This window comes from Aegilops tauschii, chromosome 1 (genome assembly GCF_002575655.3).
Source record: "Aegilops tauschii subsp. strangulata cultivar AL8/78 chromosome 1, Aet v6.0, whole genome shotgun sequence".
Taxonomy (NCBI): domain Eukaryota; kingdom Viridiplantae; phylum Streptophyta; class Magnoliopsida; order Poales; family Poaceae; genus Aegilops; species Aegilops tauschii.
The window spans coordinates 426,510,572-426,523,552 of record NC_053035.3 but is presented as its reverse complement, the minus strand read 5'-3'; positions in this window follow the sequence as shown (position 1 = coordinate 426,523,552).

Genomic DNA, 12,981 nt, shown 5'->3' with positions numbered 1-12,981 from the left:
CACCGTGAACCCTATCAACCACACTCCAAGTTATCTGAGTTACAGAAGACTCGCCCTTCAATGTTTGCTCACACCGATGGCCGCTGGAAGCCGATGACTGGCTTCGTGATATCGAAAGGAAGCTGATTATTGCTCAGTGTTCAGATCATGAGAAGGTGCTTTATGCACCACACTACCTTACTGGAGCAGCTGCAGCATGGTGGGAAAACTTCCTACACATGCATCCCAGTGAACACAACATCACCTGGGAAGAGTTCAAGGAAGGCTTTCGTGGGGCACACATCCCCAGGAGCATCATAAAAGTCAAGAAGAGAGAATTTGACGACCTCAAGCAAAGAGGCATGTCAGTGACAGAATACAACAGTCAGTTTACCCAGCTATCTCGTTGTGCCTACGACGAATACATGACAGATAGCAAGAAGATGGAAAAATTCCTGGACGGCCTGGCACCGGCACTGAAATGCCAACTGGTTGTACACACTTTCCCGGATTTTAAAACTCTGGTTGACAAGGCCATTACCTTGGAGAATGAGCGCCGTAGTCTGGAAGATATCCATAAGCGAAAGAGGGACAAGACGGCTCTTGCTCGCAACAACCGAAGCAAGACTGAGGTTCCAAGGATAGAAGCAAGGAAATCCACGACTACTGATCTAAGGCCCGTCAGACAGTTTCATGCCAGGGACAAGGAGTTCACGTACCATCCAGGGGTCACATGCTATGCTTGTGGAGAAGAAGGGCACTATGCTAAACAGTGCCCAAAGCCGAGGAACTCGGCCCCAAAGCCGAACAGTGGTGGAAACAATCCAGCCCCCAAGCGCAACAATTTCAATCCCAACAACAACCACCAGAAGGGTCACCTGAACCATGTGACCAGGGAAGAAGCGCAGAATGCCCCAGACATCATGCTCGGTACGTTCCCTGTGAACACAGTACCTGCCACGGTTTTGTTTGATTCTGGAGCTTCCCATTCGTTCGTTTCGAAGAGTTTTGTTTTGCAACATGGTTTTCCGATACTTCCCTTGGAAAAATCTATGATCATCAAGTCCCACGGAAATAGGCAAATCGCTCAGAGTTACTGCCAAGGAGTAATCATTGAGTTTGAAGGACTACAGTTCCAAGCAAATCTCATCGTGTTGGAAAATAAAGGACTGGATGTCATTTTAGGGATGGCCTGGTTAACCACCAACAAAGGATTCATTGACTGTTTCAATCGGACCGTGATTCTCACTCACCATCATGGCAAGAAAATAAAAGTTACAGCTCAGGAGAGACCACGGTCACAGCAACCAAAGCTGAACAAAGTGGACATTTCAGAACTGAGAAAAGTTCGAGTGGTATGCGAATTTCCTGATGTGTTCCCTGAAGAACTGCCAGGAATGCCACCAGACTGACAGATAGAATTCAGCATCGAACTAGCACCTGGCACCGCTCCCATCTATAAGAAACCTTATAGAATGGCACCCTCAGAATTGGTGGAGTTGAAGAAGCAGATAAAGGAATTATTGGACAAAGGATTTATTCGAGCCAGCTCCTCACCATGGGGTTCGCCAGTTTTATTCGCCAAGAAAAAGGATGGGACACTGAGACTGTGCATAGACTATCGAGCCCTCAATATGGTCACCATCAAAAAAAAATATCCGATGCCACGGATAAATGATTTGTTTGACCAGCTCGCACAAGCCAAGGTGTTCTCAAAAATTGATTTGAGATCGGGATATCATCAATTGAAAGTACGGACAGAAGATATCCCTAAAACAGCATTCACCTCCAGATACGGATTATATGAATTCACAGTGATGCCTTTTGGTCTAACAAACGCCCCCGCATATTTCGTCCACCTCATGAACAAAGTGTTCATGAAATTCATGGACAAATTTGTTGTGGTGTTCATTGACGATATTCTGGTTTACTCAAGGACACCGGAAGAGCATGCTGAGCATCTTAGAATTGTTTTGGGAGAATTAAGGAAACATCAGTTGTACGCCAAATTTAGCAAGTGTGAGTTTTGGCTAAGGCAGGTTGGTTTCCTAGGCCATATATTGAACCAAGAAGGCGTGGCCGTAGACCCAGAAAAGGTCAAAGCCATACTTGACTGGAAGCCACCCGCCAACGTTACAGATGTACGGAGTTTCCTGGGAATGGCCAGATATTACAGAAGATTTATTGAAGGATTCTCCACTGTGGCAAAACCAATAACACAGTTGCTCAAGAAAGACAAGAAATTTGTATGGACGGAAGCATGCGAGAGAAGCTTCCAAGAACTTAAGAAGAAGCTGACAACCGCACCAGTCTTAACCGTGCCATACATACACAAGAGTTTTGAAGTATATTGTGACGCGTCCCGAAAAGGCCTCGGATGTGTACTCATGCAGGATGGCAAAGTTGTCGCGTATGCCACCAGGCAGCTGCGAAAACATGAGGAAAATTACCCAACACATGACTTGGAGCTAGCAGCAGTCATACATGCACTCAAGGAATGGAGGCACTTTCTGTTGGGAAATCGCTGTGAAATATATACGGACCATAAGAGCCTCAAATATATCTTCACACAGCCAGAGTTAAATTTATGCCAACGACGCTGGTTGGAATTGGTCAAGGACTATGATGTCGGCATTCACTACCATCCAGGGAAAGCAAATGTAGTGGCTGATGCTCTTAGTCGAAACCCCAGCCCGGACAACGACGGTCCGCAAAACTTGAGGCCTGAGTTTCAGCAAGAGTTCGCTAGGCTCAACATGGTGTTAGTCTCTGAGGGCACCGTATCAAATCTGGAGATACAACCCACGCTAGTGGAACAAATTAAGAAGGCTCAACCGGGACATCCCAGCATCGAAGGTATAAAGAAGAAAATGAACCTTGGTAAGGCTTCAGAGTTCATCACAGACAATGAAGGAATATTATGGTACGGAGAGAGACTTTGCGTACCTAACATTGAGGAACTCAAGCAACAAATCTTAACCAAAAGCCACACCGCTCCATACTCAATCCATCCTGGAGGAACTAAAATGTACAAAGACATTCAGGAAAGATTTTGGTGGCACGGTATGAAAAGGGATATAGCCGCCTTCATTGCTTGTTGCGATTCATGTCAGCGCATCAAGGCCGAGCATCAAAAGCCAGCAGGGCTACTCCAGCCAAACAGGATACCGGAGTGGAAATGGGATGAAATAGGAATGGATTTCATTGTCGGACTACCCCGATCACAACGCGGAAATGACGCATATGGGTCATCACAGACCGACTAACCAAGGTTGCTCATTTCATTCCCGTGAAGACTACCTACTCCACACAGAGACTGGCCAAGCTTTATCTCTCCCGTATAGTTTGTTTGCATGGAGTACCAAAGACTATAATATCCGACCGAGGCACCCAATTTGTCTCCAAATTTTGGGATCACCTGCAACAAGCCCTGGGCACGCAGCTAGCTTTCAGTACAGCGTACCACCCACAGACTGATGGGCAAACGGAATGTGTAAACCAAATCCTAGAGGATATGCTGAGAGCCTGTGTGCTCACCTATGGATCCAGTTGGGAAGAGAGTTTGCCGTATGCCGAGTTTGCTTACAACAACAGTTACCAAGCCAGCTTGCAAATGGCACCCTTTGAAGCATTGTACGGACGGAGGTGTCGTACCCCACTAAATTGGTCAGAAACAGGTGACAGTCATATCTTCGGCCTAGACATGCTTAAAGAGGCCGAGGAGAAAGTTAAACAGATCAGGGACAGACTCAAGACAGCGCAGAGCCGACAAAAGAGCTACTACGATCAAAAACATCGTGAAGTCAGCTTTGAACCCGGTGATTCCGTATACCTACGAGTGTCTCCTATGAGGGGTCTGCAACGGTTCAAAATTAAGGGGAAGCTAGCCCTGAGATTTATTGGACCATTCCGTATAGTCGCACAAAGAGGCACAGTAGCCTACAAACTAGACCTACCCAAGGAGCTGTCAGACGTCCATGACGTGTTCCACGTCTCTCAACTGAGAAAATGTGTGAGTAACCCGGAGAAGCATGTATCTCATGAAAGCATTGATGTGCAACCAGACCTCACCTACAGAGAGAGGCCAGTAAAGATTTTGGAAGAGTCTGAAAGGAGGACCCGTCAGAAAACAACAAGATTTTTCAGGGTTCAGTGGAGCAACCACACTGAGGATGAAGCTACATGGGAAAGGGAAGATTTCCTTCAGGCAGAATATCCATACCTATTTGAGGATCAGCTGAAATCTCGAGGACGAGATTTTTCCTAAGGGGGTAGGTGTTGTGACACCCAAAAATTTTATTTGGCTTTTTCAAAACTTTTTCTTGTTTTGAGGGAAGTGATTTGAATTTTTCTTCTAAAAGAACTTTCCCTCTCAACATATTTTCTTTCATGACTAGTGCTTCACTTTTGGATTCACTCAAAACTTGACTTTGGTCTTGGAGGTTTTCCTCTTTTATTTGGACTCAAACCAAAATGTTTTTCTCTTGGAAAAATGCCTTTTGAAAGTTTCTTTGAAAATACTCTATAGCTTTTGGAATAATCCTTTACCACTTTCAACATTTCTCTCTTGCCATGGCCTTAGTGAAAATCCACTCTCCTAGACCTCCCCTCACCTTTGGATCATGATTTGCATCAAATCCAGCAAGTTGGACCTCTCCATATAATTATTTTCCATTTAAATCTTATCAAAACAATTTCTGTCTCCTATTCTAGCCCTTGGGGATTTACAAAGGAGCTACCATTTCTGTGTTGATTTTTGCCCCCAAACCAATTTCCCTCCCTAGTCCTTTGAACCCTCAACCAAGATCCATGAAGATCCACTGGTCTCCAGTTCAAATTTTTCAAACTATACTTGCTGCAAGTTTGGACCAGATTTGTCAAATTTGGTGAAATTCATTCAAATCCTTCTCCAAAAATTCTGAGAAAAATCAGGCAGCCTCTGGGTGCATTGAGAGGTCACCTCACCAAGTCCCAGCTCCAGAATTTTTTTTCTTCATGCCATATCATTCTGTCGAACACCTGCAGGGCATTGTCAATGTCAAGCTCAGTAAGTTCAGAGAACAGTTCAGTGTTGCTGTCGTTTTCTTCAGTGTTCGATCTCAATCTCGCCAGTGCCCCGATGTCGCCTTGCTCCCCGTCCCCTCCCCCTTGTCCCTGCACCGCACGAGCGCCTGGACGCTTGCGGACGTCGGCGACGAGCTGGAGGAGGTGCGCCGCCACGTGACCGACGCCAGCGGCGGCTTTGCGGCCGCCAGAGAGAGGCGCGGCGCAGACGGCGCCACCCAGCGCCGCCCAAGCCACCGGAGCTTGCCGCGTGGCCTTCCACTCCCCAGAACGCGCTGCCACTCTCGTCGTGAACCGCTAGGCGCGGAGCGCGCTCTCTGCCGCCGTCGTGCCCGTGCGGCCACCCCACCGTGGACCAGCGCCATTACGCCAAGACCAACCCAGTTTAGCAGTGGAACGGCACCAGTAAACCTCCCTGATGCAGCCTGGCCACTGAAACCTCCTGCTCAACCACTGCCTCGCCGTAATCGCTCGCCAGAGCAACCCCGTTCATGGCCACCCCCTCGATCCGCCTATAAATAGAGGCCCCGAGCTTCAACTCGAACCCACACCACCTCTGCACTCCACCTAGACCGCGCCAAGCCACTGGAAGAGCCCCGAGGGAGCTTTCTTCCCCGACTCCGGCCGCCGCGACCCGCCACGGGATCCAGCTCGATTCGCTCCCGTGCGTGCTCCCCTGCCTCCCATCTCTTGCCAGTAGCTCTCTAGTGCATCCCTCCTTCTGACCCGCACTTCAATTCGGAGTTTGCTGCACCCACCGGAGTTCTCCACCATCGCCCGAGCCGCCGTCCGCCGGAGAAAGTGTCACCGTCGACGTGGTGCTCTCCGACGGTCGAGTCCACCACCCACCGACGCGGAAGGACACGCTGAAGCTCTTGGTACACTCCGATCTCCCTGTCTCGCCGTGGTTCGATGCCGGCGACCACCGCAGTCTTCGGGCGCCGGCGAGCTTTTTAAACCTGACATGTGGACCCCCCACGTCAGCCTCTATTCTCTTCTCCCTCGAACCATTTTCTGTTGGCGCCTTCGGGCAAATACGTTTTCCCTTTTGAGCTGGCGCGTTTCCTTCCGAAGCGTTTTCTGTTTTCTTAGTTAAGCCCCTGGAACTTTTCTGTTTCATTACAGATGAGTCCCTGGACAAAAACTCTTATAACTTTTTATTAAAAGATGATTTTTGAGTGATTCTTTTTCTGACAATCTTATAATTTTGTCTAGTTTTTTATGGGATTTATTTGGAAAAAAATTGGAGAAGTTTTTATGCACGCGTTGGTTTTCACGTTAGTGCCCGTTTTCGTATGCCGTAGGTTCCGGAAGAGGTGACGAAGCCGCGAACTTCGCCGAGCTAGACTCCGACTTCTCCGAACCAGGCAAGCATGTTTGAACCTTTGATATGATAGGTGTTTTGCATGTTTGCGTGAGAGGTTGTGCGTGGCATATAAGTATCGGTGAATACCTCGTTGCTTGTGAGGCAACTACCCGCATGTTCCAAAGTTGCGATGATCTCTGGTGAGAGATGGCCTAATCATGTGGTGACATGAAGGGCAGCAAGGTGGTACTGTTGTAGCATACCAGCCTTGCGTCATCCGACAAATTCCGACGTTAACGTGGACGGAGTCACGTTATCGTTCTTCCCCCTTCCGTGCTACCACATGTTTTCTGCCAGAATGCGGTTTAGTAAGTTGGTAACCTCTTTCCGTGTACACACCAAACAGAGGGGCCGGGATGATGGTTCCATGGCCCTGGATTAAAGCCAGTCATCCGGTCAGGGGGCATGGGTGTTTCCGGTTGGGACCGAGAGGGGGGCACCCCTTAGAGCGCGCGTATAGAAATTTGATCCCATGCTACGCGAGGTTGTAGCCTCCCCGTCTCAAGGTTTTTCTTGAACGTTGCCGAGGGTGATTCCTGGCTTCGGAAATGTTGAATGGGTGTGTACTGGTTAGACGTGTTTCTTCTAAACCACCGTAAACGGAACTAGTCCCCGTGACTACTGAAATCCGTTGGCTGTGGTTAAAGTACAAACTCTGCAGAGTCAAATCCTTCCGAGTCAGCGTATCCATAGTCAAGTATCGTGATCAGTGTATCCATGTCTATGTCAAAATCTCGTGGTATATCCTTCGTTCCGGTAAGCAAGCTTGAGTAGTAGACTTGGCTGAACGCTATTCCTGTGGATGGACTAACCCTGTTGTTTACCTTATGTCTGCTTGTTCTCTTGATATGATTTACAATTCATGAACTACTGAGTTTTGAATATAAGCCCTTTATGTGACGTCGCACAGACGTCCGACTGTGGCATGTTTGTCTCTTACTTTCAATATAAGCCCTTTATGTGATGTCGCTCAGACGTCCAACTGTGGCATGATTGTCCCTTACTTTCAATATAAGCCCTTTATGTGATGTCGCTCAGACGTCCGACTGTGGCACGCACTGCCTTTATTTTCTGTTATAAGCCCTTTATGTGGTGTCGCCCCGACGCCCGACTATGGCATTATTATTCTCGCAGTTTCCTCTCGAGGAGTCATTCAGACCCTCGTTTGGCACCAGTATTACTATTCTTGCAGTTTCCTCTCGAGGAGTCATTCAGACCCTCGTTTGGCACCAGTATTACTATTCTTGCAGTTTCCTCTCGAGGAGTCATTCAGACCCTCGTTTGGGACCCAGTATTTATTTTGGGATTTCGGGAGGACTACCGCCCGACTTCTCTGTTATCTTTTTCCCATGCATTATTATCTCCATGTCTGAACGCACTTGTTAGTCCGTTCTTATGCTTCATGTTTACATTTGTTATATCTTATGTCCGAACTGTCTTGCGAGTACTTTCATAGTACTCACCTGGCTTGTTGATTTGGCCAGATGTTGACGAAGGCGATCTCTTGGATGAAGAGTTTGATAGTGCGTCCGACGCCTAGAGGAGTCCCAGTCAGTCCTGTGCGATCCCGGATATTGGTCACTTGTATTATATTCGCTTCCGCCACCCGCAATAAGTCTCCTCGAGCCTCACTCCGACGCTCGAAGAGCTGTAGTCTTCAGGAGTCATATCACCCACTTCGCGGTGATATTTCCACCATCGTTGTTATCGTGAGTTAGTAGTTATGCCACCCTATCCGCCGTCTTGTTTTATCGGCGTGCCTATAATAAATTGTTGAGCAGTCTCCGTTCAACCTTGTATTATATTCAGTACTCCTGGTATTTTTCTTCTGTGACCAAGATATTGTCTACCAGTGAGAAGGAATTCTTCTTTACTGGTCCGTAAAAGGGATTGGTCTCTCAATAAATATTTTATTGAAAAAACGGTCGTGACATTATATCTTAAGTCCGAACTGTCTTGCGAGTACTTTCATAGTACTCACCTGGCTTGTTGATTTGGCCAGATGTTGACGAAGGCGATCTCATGGATGAAGAGTTTGATAGTGAGTGCACGCCTAGAGGAGTCCCAGTCAGTCCCGTGCGATCCTGGATATTGGTCACTTGTATTATATACGCTTCCGCCACCCGCAATAAGTCTCCTCGAGCCTCACTCCGACGCTCGAAGAGCTGTAGTTTTCAGGAGTCATATCACCCACTCCGCTGTGATATTTCCACCATCGTTGTTATCGTGAGTTAGTAGTTATGCCACCCTATCCGCCGTTATGTTTTATCGGCGTGTTTGTAATAAATTGTTGAGCAGTCTCCGCTCAACCTTGTATTATATTCAGTACTCCTGGTATTTTTCTTCTGTGACCAAGATTTGTCTACCAGTGAGAAGGAATTCTTCTTTACTGGTCCGTAAAAGGGATTGGTCTCTCAATAAATATTTTATTGAAAAACCGGTCGTGACAAGCTTGGTACCAGAGCCAGGCTGACTGTAGGAAGCCACTAGGTGCGATCGCTAATCGGTTACTAGCGTCCTTTGTGCTTTTTCAGCATTTTTGCAAATGTAGCTATTTTCTGTTGGTCATCATAAATTTATGACATGACTACTCAGAATTTTTGCCTACTTTTGTAGATGGCTGGCAGCAACTGCGAGACTCGAGTGTTCACGAACGTGCCCGAGGGGTTTGTCAAACTCCTCGTCTCCATCACCAAGCTCGCGATCGGGTCAGCGACTCGTCCGGAGTTCACGCTTTACCAGCACAAGCTCAGCGACGACGTGTCTATGCACCAGGCCGTGGTGCAATTCAAGGGAGGACGTTCTGCATCCCGCCACTTCCGTTTTGTGGGAAGGGCCATGCCTACGGAGAGGCATGCCATGCAGATGGCTGCCCGTGAGGCGATAGCTCGCCTTCGGGACATCCTTCCTATGATGAAGACTCGTCGCTACCGCTACCTCCCATGCCATGTGCCATATACTTGTCACTATGCATTCGCCTGCCATAGGGGAGAGCAAGATGAAGCCATCGAGATGGTTGTGGAGTATCTCAAGGCTCTAGAGGAGTCTTTCAACAACCTCGTAGACGATCTTGTGGCTGCCCGCATGGACTTATTCCGGGGCGGTCCTGCCAGCAGGAAGGAGCTTCTCCACACGGCACCGCCTCTGACATTCGTCTCGTCTTCAGCCTCTTATGCACCGGCCATTTTGGCCACTGCTCGCCGTCTGCCTACCACTGAGGAGTTCGACCGAGTCATCGCTCCTACTCCAGTCAGAGCTGCACCGCTTGCCGCACCCGCACTCCCGCCTGTCGTTCCCGCACCATCACCGCAGCGCAGTGCTACACGCCAGGAGCCTGCTAGAGAGGAGGTGGAGGTTGAATCTCCTGCACCGCTGAGTCTTGCCCTCGGCAAGGGAAAGGACATCGTCACCATCTCCGACTGAGAGCGCCGAGTAGCCGCGCGTTATGTCTGCTTGTATGATGTGTTTTTATCTGTACGTTAGTTTGTAGTAGTTTTGTACGCTGCTTTCTGTAAGAGTGTGCTAGTCAAATAACATGTCAGGATTGTGTACGCACATCCTGAGTGTTGTATCATGTGTTTGCTTTTCGCGTGTAAGATTTGTGTTAAACAGTTCTTCTCCGTGCGAAATCGTTTATGCTTTCTTGAAAAATCGTGAGGTCTTTTAAATTTTTTGCCTTTGCAAGATTTTCCTTGTGCCACACAGTTCTTCTCATGAATTTTGCAAAATAATACCCCAGACTGGAAAAATGTCTCGTCCGTGGACTCGTTCCATGCCCAATCAGCCAGAAGAAGTTTATGGGACACAGACTAGCAACAACTTCACTCAGGGACAGTCCAGTCAACAGGACAGCAAAGCAGCTCTATCTCAAGTATGCCGTCTTTTCGAACAAAGCCAGCAACAGCACCAAGAGATGATGAATCACGTCACCAATATGGGGAACCACCGTGAGCCCTATCAACCACACTCCAAGCTGTCTGAATTGCAGAAGACACGCCCTCCAACGTTTGCTCACACTGATAGGCCGCTGGAAGCCGATGACTGGCTTCGTGACATCGAAAGGAAGCTGATTATTGCTCAGTGTTCAGATCATGAGAAGGTGCTTTATGCACCACACTACCTTACTGGAGCAGCTGCAGCATGGTGGGAAAACTTCCTACACATGCATCCCAGTGAACACAACATCACCTGCGAGGAGTTCAAGGAAGGCTTTCGTGGGGCACACATCCCCAGGAGCATCATAAAAATCAAGAAGAGAGAATTTGATGACCTCAAGCAAAGAGGCATGTCAGTGACAGAATACAACGGTCAGTTTACCCAGCTATCTCGTTATGCCTACGACGAGCACATGACGGAGAACAAGAGGATGGAAAAATTCTTGGACGGCCTGGCACCGGCACTAAGATGCCAACTGGTTGTACACACTTTCCCGGATTTTAAAACTCTGGTTGACAAGGCCATTACCTTGGAGAATGAGCGCCGTAGTCTGGAAGACATCCGTAAGCGAAAGAGGGACAAGACGACCCTTGCTCGCAACAACCGAAGCAAGACTGATGCTCAGAGGACTGAAGCAAGGAGATCTACGACTACTGATCTAAGGCCAACCAAACAGTTTCATTCCAGGGACAAGGACTTCACGTACCGTCCATGGGTCACATGCTATGCTTGTGGTGAAGAAGGGCACTATGCTAAACAGTGCCCAAAACCAAGGAACTCGGGCCCCAAGCCAAACAATGGTGGGAATAATCCAGCCCCAAAGCGCAACAATTTCAATCCCAACAACAACCACAGGAAGGGTCACCTGAACCATGTGACCAGAGAAGAAGCGCAGAATGCCCCAGACATCGTGCTCGGTACGTTCCCTGTCAACACAGTACCTGCCACGGTTTTGTTTGATTCTGGAGCTTCCCATTCGTTCGTTTCAAAGAGTTTTGTTTTGCAACATGGTTTTCCGATGCTTCCCTTGGGAAAATCTATGACCATCAAGTCCCCCGGAAATAAGCAGATCGCTCAGAGTTACTGCCAAGGAGTGATCATTGAGTTCGAAGGACTACAGTTTCAAGCTAATCTTATCGTGTTGGAAAACAAAGGACTGGATGTCATCCTAGGGATGGACTGGTTAACCACCAGCAAAGGATTTATTGACTGTTTCAATCGGACCGTGATTCTCACGCACCATCATGGCAAGACAATAAAGGTTACAGCTCAAGAAAGACCACGGTCACAGCAACCAAAATTGAACAAAGTGGACATTTCAGAACTGAGAAAAGTTCCAGTGGTATGTGAGTTTCCTGACGTATTTCCTGAAGAACTACCAGGCATGCCACCAGACCGAGAGATAGAATTCAGCATTGAACTAGCACCTGGCACCGCTCCCATCTATAAGAAACCTTATAGAATGGCACCCTCAGAATTGGTAGAATTGAAGAAACAGATAAAGGAATTACTGGACAAAGGTTTTATTCGAGCCAGTTCCTCACCTTGGGGTTCGCCGGTATTATTCGCCAAGAAAAAGGATGGGACACTGAGACTGTGTATAGACTATCGAGCTCTCAATATGGTCACCATCAAAAACAAATATCTGATGCCACGGATAAATGATTTGTTTGACCAGCTCGCACAAGCCAAGGTGTTCTCAAAAATTGATTTGAGATCGGGATATCATCAATTGAAAGTATGGACAGAAGATATCCCTAAGACAACATTTACCTCCAGATACGGATTATATGAGTTCACAGTGATGCCTTTTGGACTAACAAATGCCCCCGCATATTTCGTCCACCTCATGAACAAAGTGTTCATGAAATTCATGGACAAATTTGTTGTGGTGTTCATTGACGACATTCTGGTTTACTCAAGGACAGCAGAAGAGCATGCTGAGCATCTCAGAATTGTTTTGGGAGAATTAAGGAAACATCAGTTGTACGCCAAATTTAGCAAGTGTGAGTTTTGGCTAAGACAAGTTGGTTTCCTAGGCCACATATTAAACCAAGAAGGCGTGGCCGTAGACCCAAAAAAAGTCAAAGCTATACTTGACTGGAAACCACCCGCCAACGTGACAGATGTGCGGAGTTTCCTGGGAATGGCCGGATATTACAGAAGATTTATTGAAGGATTCTCCACTGTGTCGAAACCAATGACCCAGTTGCTCAAGAAAGACAAGAAATTTGTTTGGACGGAAGCATGCGAGAAAAGCTTCCAAGAACTCAAGAAAAAACTAACAACCGCACCGGTCTTAACCGTGCCAGACATACACAAGAACTTTGAAGTGTATTGTGACGCATCCCGAAAGGGCCTCGGATGTGTACTGATGCAAGATGGCAAAGTTGTCGCGTATGCCTCCCGGCAACTGCGGAAACATGAGGAAAATTACCCAACACATGACTTGGAGCTAGCAGCAGTCATACATGCACTCAAGGAGTGGAGGCACTTTCTGTTGGGAAATCGCTGTGAAATATATACGGACCATAAGAGCCTTAAATATATTTTCATGCAACCAGAGCTAAACTTACGCCAACGACGCTGGTTGGAATTGGTCAAGGGCTATGATGTCGGTATTCACTACCATCCAG